The following is a 17,261-nucleotide window of genomic DNA, read 5'->3' on the forward strand; positions in this document are numbered from 1 at the left end:
TGGCCAAGCAGAGAAGCTAGCTCTAGATCGAAACGAACTGTATTTTGGCATGAGAGCCAAAGGCCTGGGAGCATGCAACCTTAATTTTTTTTCTAAAAGAAAAAAATGGATTAACCAATTTGTGCAGAAGACCTAACTTTGAAATGCTGGGTTTTAATGTTTCGTTTTTACTCAAACTTTTGTGCTGATGCAATATTCATACTCTATCAACACAACATAGAATTCTAGGAGCGCATAAACGTAACATTTGCATTTTTTGTTCTTGAGATTTAAAGTATAAATATGAATTCAAATTTGATTCAAAATGGAAAAAATTGTTTTCAAGGAAGTGTAATGTCGAGTTTACTCCCGGTACCCTTATATTGAAATTATAAGCAAACTAGAAAATATAAAAATTTATTTATTTATTTAAAATAGTTTTTTGCATCTTATAATTGCTGAAGTACACCGAGAATTAGTTATCTAATTTAGTTCACATCATTGCACGATAAACTTAATCAATGGGATGTTGTTGCCAACATTCAGCCCCAATTCACTCACTCATGTTTGCAGCGTAGTTATTAAAATATTTTCCGTTCAACTTCGCAATGCGCTATTACAAAAAAAAATACACGATAGCAGAACGTAGTTTCGATCTACGGACCTCTGGGTTATGGGCCCAGCACGCTTCCACTGCGCCACTCTGCTTATATCTGCCAGCTTCGCTAGCAACGGAATAAATTCTACCAGTCGAATGACGATGGAACATCGACCCTTCCATGGAGCTTGAATACAAAGCACACTCACCGTGCAGCGTTCATTGGCTGCCTGCCTGAATGGGAAACAACGGGTCGGGGCAGTATAGAAGAACGGTGAGGCAAAGAAGGGACAAAACGTGCTCGCAAAAAAGTGTTGCTCCGCTGCTGATGAGGTAGATTGGACACATGTGTTTGAGTGAAGCTTGAAAGTTTTTCGCTTCTGCTATGAAATGTGACGTAAATTTATTTCGTTTCTACAAATAACTGCTGATTAACCGTAGCTACCCGCTTGATGGTAGATGATGCATGAAAATTTCTTCTCATTGCCTCTAAGAGATAGTTCGGAATGATTCACCAACGGTGACACAGGCACCGCGTAAGATTGAATTAAGATTTTTATATTATTCACAAAACACCGCCTAAGCTGATCTAACGGCGATCGAATCTTTTGACGTAATTCCATTGCGTTATACTGTACCTATTCGATTTATATGACTCAACCCCCTGCCCGGTACACAAAAGCTTGATTTTTATTGGTATTTTCTGAGATTATCATCCAGTTGGGAAACCTAATCACAAGCCCTGCACTCAATTAGAACCGACAATATATGACACTTCTAAAAAGGAAAACCTCACACAAAAAGTAATAAAATTATTTGTTTCCTCGGAGTTTGCCTCCAGCAGCATCGGACACTATCTGTTTTATGGCGGTGCTTTTTAGCCTGCCAGGGTGCAGCAAACAGAATTGGTGGAGTGTCGGTTGGACCGCACGCACTATCTGTCAAACACACCTGAATGAGGATGGATGGTATATTACATTTGTGCGCAAAGCAAGCTAGACACAACCATCATTATTTTACGACTTTTTAATGTTACACCGGTTGGCCGGCTGGCCGTCGGGAACAAACGAACAACGAAGGCTTTATGGTTTTTAAGGAATCACGGACGGGTGCTAGCTGGTTAAGCCCTCTGCGTTTGTACACACATACTTGAGGAAGTACAGTTATTGTTGGTGGGCCAAGGTTCTTAGCAGGCTTCTCCTTAAATGGGTCGTAAAAATCAGATCTTCCATTCAGGAGTGAGTGCCCACTGAGAACAATACTCTACATAAACCTTAATAGGTGCTATTGGCGTAGAGGTTTATAGCCAGGTCACTGACTTTTGTACAGTAGACAGTTGATTGCATTTATCGTGGTTTATTAAGAATATTAAGCTAGGAAAATCTTGAGAATAGCTGCTCAACAAAAATGGTTACAAGAGATGTTTTGTATTTATTAACCCTCGTTTTGGACACTTATTTGCTTCTCTTAGATTCATCTCATTTTGAATTTTGCAAGAACTACAGTTTGATGAACTACACAGATTCAAATTTTCACGAGGTTAAATTAAAATTAAAATTTAAAATGATTTATTATTATTCAATACTTTTCGTGCGAAATCAGTACTAATAGACGATTCAATCGTAACATTTTAACCGCACCATAAACTACTACCATAAACTAAATCTTATAACAAACATTAGTCAAGCCTCATAACAAGAAATGGCTGCAATTTTCAATCATCTAGAAAAATTAGCACCACTTTTCTTCATCGTTCACGTACCACATGGAAAGAAGATAATTTCTCAATATCATTAGGTTGAACCATCGCTCGGTTAGTCGTACCATTTGACACGGGTAATTCCAGGCGGTACCGATCATGACAGTTTTAATAATTGAATAATATTACTGACTGATTGCAACCGTTGGGATTATGTGATTGCAACATTGCATTATTTAGGGTCCTGTGTTCTGGAAACCGTGCCAGCGAGTAGATCAGCTGAAGCATAATTGTAGTGAGTGTACTTTTCACATTGCCATCAGAATTGATGTGTACGGACGTTGCACATGAAAGTGAATCTCATCGATGAAAGATTCTATGTTCGGAGAAAAAAAAACTAATCCATCCGTTTGAAGGACAGCAACTGATGTCGTTTTTACCAACCTGAAAAAAAAATAAAGAGAAAACAAAAATCAGTTAATTTCCCATGCAGATTCAGTATGTATGGTGTACTGTAAATTTTAGTTCGGTTTAAAACAAATATTTTCCCAAGCAAGACCACAACACATTACACGTAGGGATTAGAGTGCCCGGGTCTTGCACAGGTTACCATGAAAGGGGACGGCTTTTCGAACTTAGCTGGGCCAGAAAAGATAAGCATGTTTCGGATTTTGTTTCAATTATTAACATATAAGCAGATGATTATTATGTTCACTGCTAATCCGATTTCGGAGGATTAAAACTATAGTTAGGCAGGTACCTCTACACTTACACTGTGGGATTTCACAAAGCGTTTCTAGGTTTTGTCGATATGCAAAACATGTTCTCGAATTTCAATTAAGATAACTAAAATTGTGTCGTTCTATTACACTTCCAAAAGCTTCAGTTGCACTGTCATTATGTACAGACACACTGAGCTAGCACTTAATACCGAAGTAGTCTTCTGATTTTAACAAATTGATAATAATAACAATCTTATTATCTGATTTCGTGGTGTTTTACAGAGAAACGAATTTCCTTCCTTGTAAAACAAACAGTGTCTATGTGTCTGTAATGCATCGACAAATGAAATTTTCGACATTTACCGTTCCGAACGTTGAAAACTTGTAAACTTCGTGCGGGAACCGCATTTAAAAAAAAAATCGAGCGCATGCAGAATATACAAGTGTTGATAAGGCATTATTGAAATTAATAAATTTTAATGAATAATCCAGTCTTAAAAAATATTTGAAACTTTCGCTTCGGACATAATATTAAGAATTGACCTGGTCAGTATTGATAGTCCTGTATTATTGGTTTCATATTTCACTAATTCATTCGAAACTTTCAATATGTGGAGGGGTTTAAAAAACGGTGTTTTTTGAATCATTAGTCCAATCGCGATTCATTTTTTGAATTCTGAATAACTCCACAAATCAAGAAAGAACATGAAAATCCACGAAGAAAACGATCCACAGTAATTTTTCGTATTCGCTTGAAAAATATTTTTTAAATAACCCGAACTTGAAAATTTTTGTCACTCTCTTTCTCAATTTAAATGAATTTTTCAATTTTTCTCTCTTGTTCCATATTTGCTTTTTTGTTTCTTTTCCAATTTCATCTAGGGTGTGTATTCTTTATATTTTCTTCATTCATTCTTATTTTACTTTTTTGTATATTTTGCTCCATATTCTCCTTTTTCTATTCTTACCATTTTTGCATCATTTTTAAAAATTTGTTCTATTTTTTTCATTTGTCCCATTTTTTCAATAAGTTTTATTTATTCATTTTTTTCCATTTTTGCATTTTATCTATCGTTTTATTTGTTTTTGTTTGTATTCGTTTGTTTAGTTGATTTCATTAAATTTATTTAATTTATTAAACTAAACTTGTATTTTCTATTGTTTCTTTGTATTTTTTCATATCTTCCAATAAACTTATTTTAGTATTTTTGAATCCACCTTTTTTCTATATTTTTCATTTTAGGTTTCTCTCATTGGCTTAAAAAATATTTTCATCTTTTTTTTCGTGTAGCGAAATTTTCTGATGTCCATTCATCAGTTATGAAATTTATGCTTGTGTATGGATTTTTTTCAATACTCTCTCATTTTGGTTTATTGCTATATTTCATTACCGTTAGTATTTTCCATTTTTACCCATTCGAATAATTTTAAATTGCATATTTTCTATTTTGTTACCTTTTTCATTTGTATATTTTTCTTATTATTTTAATTTGATCTTTTTGTGATTTGTGAATGTTTTCGGTTTTCCATTTAATCAAACTTTAATTTTTTCCGCTCTTACTTTATATAGATCTATTTTTTTTAATTTTCTCTTGTGTTTCTTTATGATAACATTCCTGTTTTCTACATTTCTTCTAGGATTTTCTTTATTACCCATTTAAATCATTTTGATTTCACACACTTTCTTTGATTCCACAATTGTCTGTATTTGATTATTTCCACTTATTCTTGTTGTCTATTTTTTCTTCAGTCTATTCTCTCCAATTGCTTCCAATTATTTTTTATTTTTCATAATAATTTTATTTATTTTTATTCCATTCTTGTACTTTATCATTTCTTCTATTTTGGAACATTTTTAACATTTTCCTGCTTTCTTGTTTTCATGCTTTCCATTTTTTAATATGATACTATTTTTTATATTATAGACATTTTATATAATTGCTATTTTTACATCTATCTCAGTGGAGCCATTAAGTTCATTTCTATATTTGATTATTGTATTCTTGTTTTTATATTTTTTGTTGTATTCATTTTTAATTCTTCTGCTATTTTTACCGCATTCCATGTTCATGGCGTTTTATATTTCATTTCGTTATTTACCCGCATTTCTTCAATGTTTGTCTGGTTTCCTTTTTAATTTCCTTGGTTTAATTTGATTGTTTTAATTATGCAATCGGTCTTTTTTTTTCTATTTATTCAAATTGTTCATATACATTGATTTTTTTCAAATTTTTCCATTGTCTTAATTTTGTTCATATATTATTCTATATTGTTTCTCCGTTTTGGATTTTTCTATTTTTGATATTGGTAGGTTTTTGACTATTTGCATATTACTAATATTTTTCCATTATATTAAATGTCATTTTGTAGCTTTCTTCTATTGTTCCATTTTATCTATTTATTAATTTTTCCTCGCCGGTCCCTTTTTTCGCTCTTTAAATGCTGCCTTCATTGAATGTTCTTTATATTTCTATTTAAATTTATTACATTTCCATTTTGATACTATTTTCGCTATTTGTGCAAAGTTTCAATTATGAGTTCTTCAATAATATTTTACCAAATATATAAATGAAGAACTCGCAAAAATCACTTGAACCAGTCTTCCCTGAAACCAAAAAAAGTCAGCAACACTACCGAACAAATGAGGAGTTGTATTTTCAGAGACTGACAATGTTGTAACGCACCGACTTGGTCGAATGTTTTGCTTCTTTAACGAATTCTAGATGAAACCAGACAAAGATTCAAAAACAATTATGCAATACCAACTTTAGGATAAATATGAAAATATTGATAAATTGGTTACTTTCAATGCCACTAAAGATATCGGCGAGATATTTAAAAGGTACCCTCTTTTGCCTACATGCAGAAAGATGCCTCTTATATTTGACATTTGCTCTTCAGTTTTAAAAGCAAGAGGAGCATCACGGAGAAATTTTGCTCGCGTATAGCCTGAGTTCGAATTACTTGCACGCCAAGATATTGAAACCGTTAAAAGTGACCAAATCAACTGTCACCAACGTAATGGCAACTGTAAGGAACAGTGGCCGATATTTCCAAGCATATGAAGCTATCGAAGTTCACACAGGAATATCTGGTTTGGCAGGCTTTCTGTACCTATGGTTTGAAAAGCGACATTTGGAATATTGGTCCATTGTCAAGCAGAACCTGAAGAAGACCCAAAAATGTTAAACTAAACTGATTATTATTAGTATTAAAGCGATTCTAGAGAATGTATTTACGATTGGAAGTGCGAAACAATTTCAGATTATATACGATATCCATAACTAGAACGCGATTCCGGAACACTATATACGATTTACTCTGAATCGTCGGTAAAGAAGATCAAATTATAAAAACTAATCGGGCACATCAATTATCTCCAGCATAACAAAATACGAAAAAAGCTGGTTTGGGTAGAGAAAAAAGCGAATATACTGATTTTGTAAACCGATTGCCAAACCGAACCCTTAGAGATCTTTTCATATTAATTAAAATGAGATTCGAACTGCGACATTTGGTTTGTAGAACAGGGGCGACATTATGGAACCATTTCGAATCGACTGTTTCATACAAGCTTTCATACAATAAACCTTTCGTTTCAAGATGCGCAATGTCACTCCAGGACTTACTACACAGAACTATTTCAATTGTTTTAAATGTGACACTATTTCGTAATCGAATCTTATCTTCAAGTAGAGATATTCCTATTCCGATAAACATGTGCTATATATGCAGCAATTTCATTCCAAATATATGAGATAAGTCGTGAGTAAATTCGCGAAATAAGTTTTCTTATATATTGTGATATATTAAGTCGCATCTAACTTTTTGAAGTCAGTGTGATGTATATCGAAGTCGTACATATGTGTATGTTGCTAGCTGACTATTCCCACAGATTGGAACGACTACAATGAATTTTTTGAAGTTGTTACTACGACGTTGATCGAAGTAAAATAAGATCGAATGTGAGCAGAAGTACGAGTTTTAATAATTTAAATATTTGTCGCTATATTTTTATAGCTTGTCAGTGCTCTACGGACAACTCCGATCGAACACGATTTATTCGAACACCAATGCGATTCTAAATCAAATGTCGTATTTAAATCATGTTTCTAGCAATATGCGATAATAAATCAATTTCGTCAGACAAAATTCGACTGACGTAACGATTTTGATTCTTTGTAGACATATTAAGAGTCTTTCTCTACATTATTACGCGATTTGTGGTTTGCTTGGTTGTTATTAAAAATAACTGATCATTTTTCAGAAGAATTTTCGACACTGGAACTCTATGTTTTGTAGTTTTCATTTTACAAGAAATCTACCAAAAAATCGGGATGCTTCTTAAAAAATAGTTTTATTTATATAACTTTTGCAATCATGATTTTTCATTAAGAGGACTTTAGAAATACTTTTGGATATTTTGAAGAAGAGCAGTTTGTCTCAATATACTGACACAAAAATTTCAACAGTTATGGGCAAACGTTTGTATTACCATTTTGAAGGAAAAATCCGACATTTTCCGAATAGAGTATGATATAATTATAGTGGTTGCTCATAGTTAAGTTATACATAAACACAGAACCTGTCACAAGCAACCCGTAGCGATTTGGTCTCTTGAGCAAAGTTGTGTATTTTGCCACATTGAATAATGTTTCTGCGCATTGTAACTGAGAGAAATGAGAAACAAAAATGTTAATCCTAAAAATTTGAATTGAATCGATAACTATAAGCGACAGAGAAAAGATGTCTTCAGTAGAATTCAACTACAACTTCATCGAAGACACTCACGCTATCTCTTTTCGTTTGAAAGTTAGATTTTTTATAGCCTACTATGACCAATTTCTTAAAACAGGAATGTCGCCAACAGATGGTGCTTTTTATTCATATAAACAGTGTACAACATGTCAATTGGCAAAAATGGATCCATTCTATAAAGTTCCACAAAACCACTGTGCAATGCTCAGGTCTGCGCTGAGGAGAAAATTTGGATTGTACTAAATTTGCAAACCAAAAGTTCTGTACTTCCCGAGACATCAGTTATTTAGGCGTTCACACAAGTCATTTGACTTGTCAGGTCTTAACCTCTAGCTAACGACCAAGTAGGCCTGTTACGTTAATTCGACTATGGGGCGGCTATAGCGTAGTTGTAAGTCTATCACACCTTATACGCTGCAGTGAGCTACCTCATTTCGCTAGATTTCCCGGTCCAGTGTTGTCCAGTGCCAACGAGCGAATGTTCTTTAGAATGGTCCTACTGAAAGCATGGATCTAGGCTGCTAGCACCGACGCTAGGGTCTTGCGGACGTGAGGGTGTTCTAGATTGCGTGGGAACGCGCGTTTGAATAATCGTGCTTGAATAAATTCATAGGTGTTAGAAAGCTCATCTAATCACGATCAAACGACCAATGTTGTATTACCACGCAGCGTTCGAGCGTTTGTATGCCAACGGGTTTGAGAGCGTAGGCGTGTGTGTAACGTGTATGTAACCTCGCGTGTATAAATTCATTTGTATAACCGTGTGCTTGCATATTCGCATGGGCTTTTGAATGCTCGCGCAACCCGTGATTTCAAGTGAGCTTTCCCATGTCACTAGAGTATCCGGTCATGGCGTCCTAGCACTTCTAGTGTATCTGAGTTTGTTGTTTCAGACGAGACTGCAGGCTTCCGGGCGCAAACCTTTCCTGATAATATGAGCACGATCACCAGAGCGTTTATTTGTATGCGAGATCGCGGGCTTAAGTGTGTGCAGATGATCGCGATTGCATGGTCGCATGCGTGACCCGATTTTTATTATCGCGAAGGACACAAGCGGTTTTAAGTCAACGTGTTAGATCGTGTGGGTATTTTTATGCCGTGAATGCTAGCGTTTGAATAACCTCGCATGTTGGATTTCGTTTATATAACCGTGTAATCGTTCTCATATTCGTGATGTCTTTTGAATTTTCGCGCGGATCGTCGTTCTGCAAAAGTGAGCTCTCCGTTCTCACTGAAGTCCCCAGTTATGGCACCCTGGCACTTTTTATCTTGTTTATATAGGTTTCGTCTTTTAGTTTGGGAGCTCTTGTACGAGAATGATTCATGATTTCGTAGACGTCTGTATGTTGGGCCTTGGGACCGCGTTAGTAATATTCGTAAGCGCCAAACATTAACCTAATGATCAGGAGGATTTCATGCTTGCGAGATTATGGACGTGGGTATGCATGATTGATCACGTTTACGACAAGATTCGTGTTATCGTGAAATAGCAAACGATGAAACAGCACAATAATTAGACATACGTTCAGTAAAGGATAGACGTACGACTCGTATACTACAATATATTGGAGAAAGTCATTAGACATTGTGACAATCAAGAACAAAACGGCAAAAGAATCGAAATGAAAGACGAGAAAGACAAAATCAAACAGCCCATGAAAAAATAATATTTGTGTTCCGAATACCATATATATAATACCAATACTAACTAATGGTTGAACTTTGGTTTGGGCTGGTGAGAGTTGGAAAAATCATATAACATAAAAGAAGCCCTAAAAAGCCCTCCCGGTCTCCTCGATGCATCACTATTGAGGCGTATTGCAATCAACATTTTAAAGCAACTTTCTGTTAGAGGTGCATATGAAAAAATGTATGAAAATACTTCGATATGCCGAGAGAAGGAAAAGAAAAAATACAATGAATAAAAAAATGAAAAATATAAAAAAAAAATGTATATCATTAATGATACAAACAAATAAATTAAAGAAACTATTCAAACGAACAACGCAACATAAAAAAATCAATTAGCTTGAACTCTTTTTTAAACCATTTCTCCCTTTCGAATCGATAGTGGATTCAAACATATACTGATTTAGACTTTTTTCGGAACACTGCTAATTCAAATGGTAATTGGATGTACAGATCATATACTAAATATGAGCTTTTTGCGTTAGCTGCAGTTCACCCACAAGAGATTTAAAGTTTCTATAGTAATATATATGGAAACTCGGAAATAAAAACTTACAATCCAATAAAAAATTTCACAGTAACTTTGCATACCTCAAAATTTATGGTCGCGTAGCTCAATTTAGAACGAACAACTTTGTTGAACATTCCATATTGATTGAAGGTTCTTCGACTAAGTTATTTAACTTTGAAGACCAACTGATTTTTTGAAAATTCCTATTCGGGATCATCCATAAATGACGTAGCATTTTTTGAGTGAATTTTAACACCCCCCTCCCCCATCGTAGCATTTCGTTCCAAACCTCTAAATACCCCCCGTGGTAATTACGTAGCTTGACGGTAAGCCTCCCCCCGGGGACAAACCCCGTAAAAATTTAAAAAAAATAAAACACGATGTTAAATAGATGAAACAGGTAAGGTTGTCGTGACATCTAGTCAACCACTATTCCCATTTAAAAAAGCTACGTATCATGACATGACCCCCTACCCCCTGTCGTCACACATCATCACAAAATACAAAACTCCCCCCTCCCCCATATAATGCTACGTCATTTATGGATGGTTCCTTCTGAGCATGTACGAGAAAGAGAGGCACTACATAACTTTATATGATAAAATCTTTTTACTGCAAAATCGGATGAATTTGCAGTCAAAATTGTTGCCGGTCTAATAGGCATACATATATATTCTAGCTTAAAAAAATTTCCATCCCTGCGTTAGCTTGAAAGAGTAACAAAATCAATTCATGTCAACCGCGTTGAATGAACTGTTTGGTTCGTTTCTGTGGTTCATTCGTTATTTCGATACAGCGAGTTCACGTTCGCATATGTTCGGTTTTAGAAGCAAACTGAGTTTTGTTTTCTAGACTAACTTAGAGAGGGATTATCGAGCAAAAGTGCACCAGATATAGATTACGCGGTTCACTTATGCACGAAAATGTAAATGACGCCATCTTTTGTCTTCAAACTGTCTACATAACAACAAATGAATGCTTTGGTTGGTAAATGAATGTATATTCCCTAGAGTGACAGGAAAAAAATGACCCCTATTGGCTTACCCCTGAGTCGATTCCTAGTCCCACCAGGAGTACTTGTTCCAAACGGACCAACGTGCCTGAAGTTTGTATGAGATTTTTCGACAATTTACATGGAGAAAATCCACTAACTCGCATTTTTGACGCTAGATGGCACTGTATGCATCGTATCATCACTGTAAGTGAAAATAAGAAAGATAATTTAATTGTCTACAACTCTGTCGAGGACTGCTAGTCAATCCGTCTATGCTAAAAGAAGTTATTAAACTTATAACGAAGTGATGTCTGAGTCAGTTTTCTATGGGGCCTAGCAGTGCAAGGTTGTGTATCAGTACTCGATTCCCACGAACTAAACATTTTTGTGAAATAACCGTTAAATTTAGCTTAATAGAATGTTCAAAAGAGTTTTAGTAAATAATACGAGTCATGTTTTGGTTAGAAAAATTTAGTTCCACCTGTTACCGCATAGAGGGCGCCAACACTAACTTTTCAACGGAAAGAGATAGATATTAGGTGTCTTCTACAAAGTTGTAGAGCAGGCATTTTTCAATAATTCTTCCGAACATTTTGATATTCTATCTCTCTTCTATGAAAAGTTAGTGTTGGCGCCCTCTATGCGGTCACAGTTGGAACTAAAATTTTTCAACCAAAACATGACTCGTATTATTTACTACAATTCTTGTGAACATGCTAATGAGCTAAACCTAACGGTTATTTCACAAAAATGTATATTTCGTGGGAATCGAGTACTGATACACAACCAAGCACAACTAGGCCCCATGGAAAAGTGACTCAGACATCACTTCGTTAAAATTTTAATAACTTGTTTTACCAAAGCCGGATTGACTAGCAGTCTTCGACAAAGTTGTAGACAATTAAATTATCTGTCTTATTTTCACTTACAGTGATAATACGATGCATACAGTGCCATCTAACGGCAAAAATGCGAATTAGTGGGTTTTCTCCATGTAAATTGTCGAAAAATCCCATGCAAACTTCAGGAGCGTTGGTCCGGTAGCTAGACTTGTCCGATTTGCTTCAAATTTAGTGCAAGTACTCCTGGTGGCACTAGTAATCGAATCAGGGGTGGGCCGATTGAGTTTTCAAAAATTCATTATTTTTCTGGGCGGTCTAATATTCCCTCTAAACTTTTTGGGAAGTAAATGAATGAGTGAGGCGTTGAAACTGAATGTTGGTTTCGGTAAATTCAACCAGAAATAGACAACTAAGTTAGGAATGTTGTACCACTGAATGTAGTGAATTACGTAATATTTTTAGATGCGTTGTAAACTTTTTCTACAAACATTTTAATATAGCATTCTCACGTAAAAATAAACATTTCGATCAATCAATGTTTTGAACAGTCTTCCCAAATAAACATCGAACACCATGTTCGCTCTAGTTCTGTGATCATCCTACACCATCATTTCGTGTGCAAACTCGAACGCGCGTACCAAAACACGAGCACATGTTCGTCTGCACAACCGAACCCCATGTACGTACGCGGTGTTTGTACACACAGGTTCTTGATACTAGTTTTCTCTTTCTCTCACCCATCATTGACTCATTCTGTTTTGTGTGTGCCTTTCTTAAGTACGCACACGGTGTACGTACATGATGTTTAAACCTAAGTTTGCACATTGTTCGCTTGGGATCGGTGTTCGATGCGAACCTGTACACAAAGCATGTGTGAGGTTGAACGCGTGCACGAAATTTTGTACACGGGTGCAAACTTGTCGATGTTCATGGGAAGACTGGTTTTGAAGACAGGAACAAGATTTCGAATAATAAGATTTGTTTGCAATTCTTCTCGAGATACCATCGGAATTTGTATTTACACCACGCGACTGTAGCCGATTAACTATGGCAGAACAATGCGTAATCACGACGCAAGAACTACACATAATAAATGTGCAGAAAACCTAGATTCAATTTGAAAGATTTCAAATCATGCACGGTAAGCTATGATTCAGATTTAATAAAATTACTCGACTTCCTTTTGACAACGTCTGAAAAACCAAAAAACTTGACTATGACCGATATTTTACAGGTGTGTTCAGTTTATAAATTTCCATGTTTCCTACAAGTATCAAGAGTAGTTTTTGAAAGAGCAACGTGTTTTTGCATATATTTTTTTAACAAAAATTGCTCTATTTGCATAACAACACTATACGAGAATGAGTTCCAGGGAATTCATCCTTCATTGCATAAAAATGCACACCGAAAAAAAGTACCACGCTCACAAAAAATTTAACCTGATTAATAAATTGAATTACATTTTTTTAACTTTGTCAACAAAAGCTAAAATAACTTTTGCCCCTCTCTTGTATATAGCATCTTATTTCTAGTCTTATGATAGCTGTACATTTTTTTTTCTCTTTCATAAACAAAAATTTCAACATTGTAACCTCCTAGTTTTAAGATGTAAAAAACAAAAGAATTTGGCACCGCCAAGCTAACGCATTTGTGCTTATCAAGTAAACGAAATGAATAAAAAAAGCTGATATATTTAAAAAGTGATTTCATCATGGTGGAGCTATCAACAAAAAGTTTTCATAACGAAAACTTGAAAACATATTGTTGAAATGCATTTTATTTGAGAAAAAAAATAATTTCAAATCAAAATGATCGTTCCAGAATGTAGTCGTTTTCAAGATATTTTAAAATTTTACTACCATAAAACGCATTTAATGCGTTTGTAGTAGAAAATTTTTACCGTATCGTATAACATTTAATGTAATAATCGCTATTGTACACTCTTAATTTTGCAAAAGCCATTGAAAGTTATTCATTATTTTGCAGAAATCAACATAATACCCGCGTACCACCGGTTGTCGACTAAAAGTTTCTGCAACCTAATTCGTTGCAAATAGGTATATGTCAACGATCACTGAGCTAGTATTGCAACCAAAAAGGGCACCTGTAAAAGCTTATGCTTATGCAAATAATCGTAGTCGTTGCTTGGGCACTTTACACTAGAGTGGTGCGCGGCCGCCCCACGCCACCGATTTCAGGCAAAAATGGTCAGTGCGTCGATAATTTTTACCTGAGGCCCCATTCTCACAGTCACGTCACCCAGTGACTAGAACAAAATTTCCTTCTAGTCACTAGGTGACGTGGCTGCGAGAATAGGGCCCCTGAAATCGGCGGGGTGGCGCGGCGGCGCACACTTCTACTTCACACACTATCGAATTTGTCAAACTACAATTTTCAACCTCACTTCCTATCTTATTTAGAATAGGTGATAGAAAATCAATCGATCAATTCCACCTTCCGTTTTAAATAGTAGGAGTTTTGTTGCCGGTCCCCTTCTCTACGGTAGACATTGTCCCAAATCGTCGAGCTGAGCCGATAGGTATATAAAACTCGGCCCTCCAGGCCTCGGAACAACTCTTGAAAGTTTAAGCGAATTCTGTACATTTCTTTTATAAGGAATGTAAAAAATCGATTTTTGACTGAATGAATTGAAAATTTGCGTCTTAATTTTAGATCGCATTTTAAGTTTTGCTTCAGTACAGAGTTGTTCACGTAAACTAACAACTGCATTGAATTACAACAATGCGTAGTATCTGTTTAAATAAACCGAAACTTTCAAATAATAGAAAAAATAATCTGGAAAGCTTCTAACTTTGTGTCTTGAATTGCCAGCTACGCTTTCACGTTGGGTAAATAATGCAAGTAAAAGCTTATATGTAAAAAATGACGTAAACTCCACCAGCCTCAACTGAAATTTATAGGTTTAAATTCACAAATAAAAAAAAAAAATTTTGCTTAATTTTTCTAGACACTTCAATTCGTACCCGAATCCAATCACTTCCACTCCTCGACATTAATTTGACACATAAAACCACATAACTACCACCAGAAGCGATAAATTGATTCTACACCATTAATCAGTACGAACACTCAAGAACCCCTCCAGCAAGAATAGCGAAGAGCACCGTGATCTTAGAACTAACCAATTTATCTCCACCTTAACCCCTCGCTCACCCAAAGAGATGTGCAATTTATATCCATTTCGCACAAACAATAAAACTGGCAAACATGATAAATGATAGAATTTGCAATGACAAATAGAAAAGTTGTACTCCACGCGCCGATGGTTCGGTGCGGCATTCCGGATCGATGCTCTGCTCGGAGTTGGTGGATCCCTTCTCCGAGTGCACATAATAGCTTTGAGTTACGTTACACCAGAACAACCCGCCGTTGCATTATTGATGCGTCGGTGAGCGGTGCCAATTCGTACTCGTCGGAGTCGATCACCACCGTCGTCGGAGAACGCGGAGGCGATTGAAGTACGAGAACTTCCCGATGAATAAATAACGAACTAAAATACATTATACATAAAACATATAGGTATGTACGCATGAGTTGCAGGTAAAAGTGCGACTCCATGTCGCTGGACTTACAGAAGATTGCGACGTCCATATAAGAAAACAGTATAGTATAGTGCAGCAGGCAAACACAAACACAATCCATGCCGGACAAACTTCAAAGGACGACCGCCCGCAATGTCTACCTCTTGACCGAGCAGAGCAAGAGAGATCCTTTTTCCCCGAGACAGAGGCACGAGAATGTCGGTAGCCGGTGGAAGCGCAAAAAAACACATTCCACTGCTGAATGACCAGCCAGTCAGCCAGCCAGCCACGAGCCAACAACAAGGAGAACTCTTCACAAAAAGGAGCGCGCACAGGCAGCAGGCAATAATTTCGGAGGCGTTCGTAAATTTATGGCGGTCATCACAGATGGGCTGTAAAGGACACGATGAAATGGCACGTGTGAAGGAGGGCAGCAGCAAGCTGCAAGTTTTTTTTTCTTTGGCAATCTAGCCGGTGGAAGAAAAGAACTAGAGAAAATTAAGCAATTATGTTACGCTATTCGTTTCACCACCCACGGAAAAAAATGGGAAATGTTCGAGGGTCGAGTGTGGACAGCATGGTTGGTTTGTTGGTTGGCGGGTGTTCATGGGGTGAAATGTACCAAAATTTAAAAGGAAACAGATTTGAAGGTCATCTTAAGCAGAGTACGGATCGGGCAGGGTGTAGGAAACTTGGGAGATAAATGTTTATCTGCCCGGCTAGCTCAGTCGGTAGAGCATGAGACTCTTAATCTCAGGGTCGTGGGTTCGAGCCCCACGTTGGGCGAGATTTTTTTTCGTGATTAATCTTCATGTTGAAAGTTTTTTTTATAATGATTAAATAAATGCACGTTAAAACAACGTAATTTTTGCAAATTCCCAAATGGGAAAATTTTGGACAAGACCAAATTTTTTGTGCATATGGGCACAAGACCTTACATAAAGTATGATTTTTGTTTTAGTGCTTCGGATTCTTCTCGTCAGTAACTAGCACCAACTGGGTGTCTAGTTAGACGATGTATATAAACTAGTACCCAAATTAGCACTAGTTCGACACTAAAATCCAAAGAGTCACACGTGTTGTTTAGTGTTCACACAAGACGTGTGACTTTTTGGATTATAGTGTATAACTAGTGCTAATTTGGGCACATCGTCTAACTAGACAACAGTTGGTGCTAGTTACTGACGAGGAGAGTCCGAAACACTAAAACAAAAACCATACCCTAGCGTAATTTTTGCCGAATTGTATGTGGTACTCGTTAGAGTAAAGGGCCTACTTTGACCCCATTGGGGAGGTAGTTCATTAATTACTCGGCCTACAATTGGTGGTATGCATATAAATTGGAATTAAAATCTTTTCTTCAATCTTAAGAACCAACATAATAACACAAATGGCTTGAAAACGGTGAAAGGCTCGTGTTTGGGCGCAACGAAAACTCGAACTGAGTGTCCAAATTATCGGTCTAGGCTAGGCTATTTTGATCATCATTCTATTTTTCATACGAAACAAATTGCTAATGCCACATTACCAACATATATTCAATTTATAATATGTATAAATCCCCATAGGTGTCATTGGTCTCATCAGTATTCAATCTGCATTAACTACATTACCATGAAGGGGATGTAGCTCAGATGGTAGAGCGCTCGCTTAGCATGTGAGAGGTACGGGGATCGATGCCCCGCATCTCCAAAAATAGTTTTTTTTTCATGTGTTAGTTATACTTTTAAACAAACGCTTAAATTGTGAAGATCTTTTCCGTGATCCAGTCGACTCGGCTAGACGAATTGGGACAACGTATGTTTGTATGTGATCAATTCTAAGACGCCTATCTCAGGAATAGCTTGATCGATTTTCACGAAACTAAATTCGTAAATGTCGGATGAAAGATAGTCTTACATTTGAATCAGCTTCCGACGTTGCTTTT

The 17,261-nt window shown here is 36.2% G+C and overlaps 3 non-coding genes across 3 annotated transcripts; 2 read left to right on the forward strand and 1 right to left on the reverse strand.

Annotated features, from left to right (window-relative positions):
• Positions 1-615: 615 nt before the first annotated feature.
• Positions 616-687, reverse strand: Trnam-cau (transfer RNA methionine (anticodon CAU)). Its single transcript has one exon. It is a non-coding gene; the product is annotated as a tRNA-Met (tRNA).
• Positions 688-16,047: 15,360 nt separating this feature from the next.
• On the forward strand, positions 16,048-16,120 carry Trnak-cuu (transfer RNA lysine (anticodon CUU)). The gene has a single exon. It is a non-coding gene; the product is annotated as a tRNA-Lys (tRNA).
• An 833-nt stretch (positions 16,121-16,953) lies between these two features.
• Positions 16,954-17,026, forward strand: Trnaa-agc (transfer RNA alanine (anticodon AGC)). The gene has a single exon. It is a non-coding gene; the product is annotated as a tRNA-Ala (tRNA).
• Positions 17,027-17,261: the final 235 nt, after the last annotated feature.

This window comes from Topomyia yanbarensis, unplaced genomic scaffold, assembly GCF_030247195.1.
Source record: "Topomyia yanbarensis strain Yona2022 unplaced genomic scaffold, ASM3024719v1 HiC_scaffold_141, whole genome shotgun sequence".
Classification (NCBI taxonomy): Eukaryota; Metazoa; Arthropoda; class Insecta; order Diptera; family Culicidae; genus Topomyia; species Topomyia yanbarensis.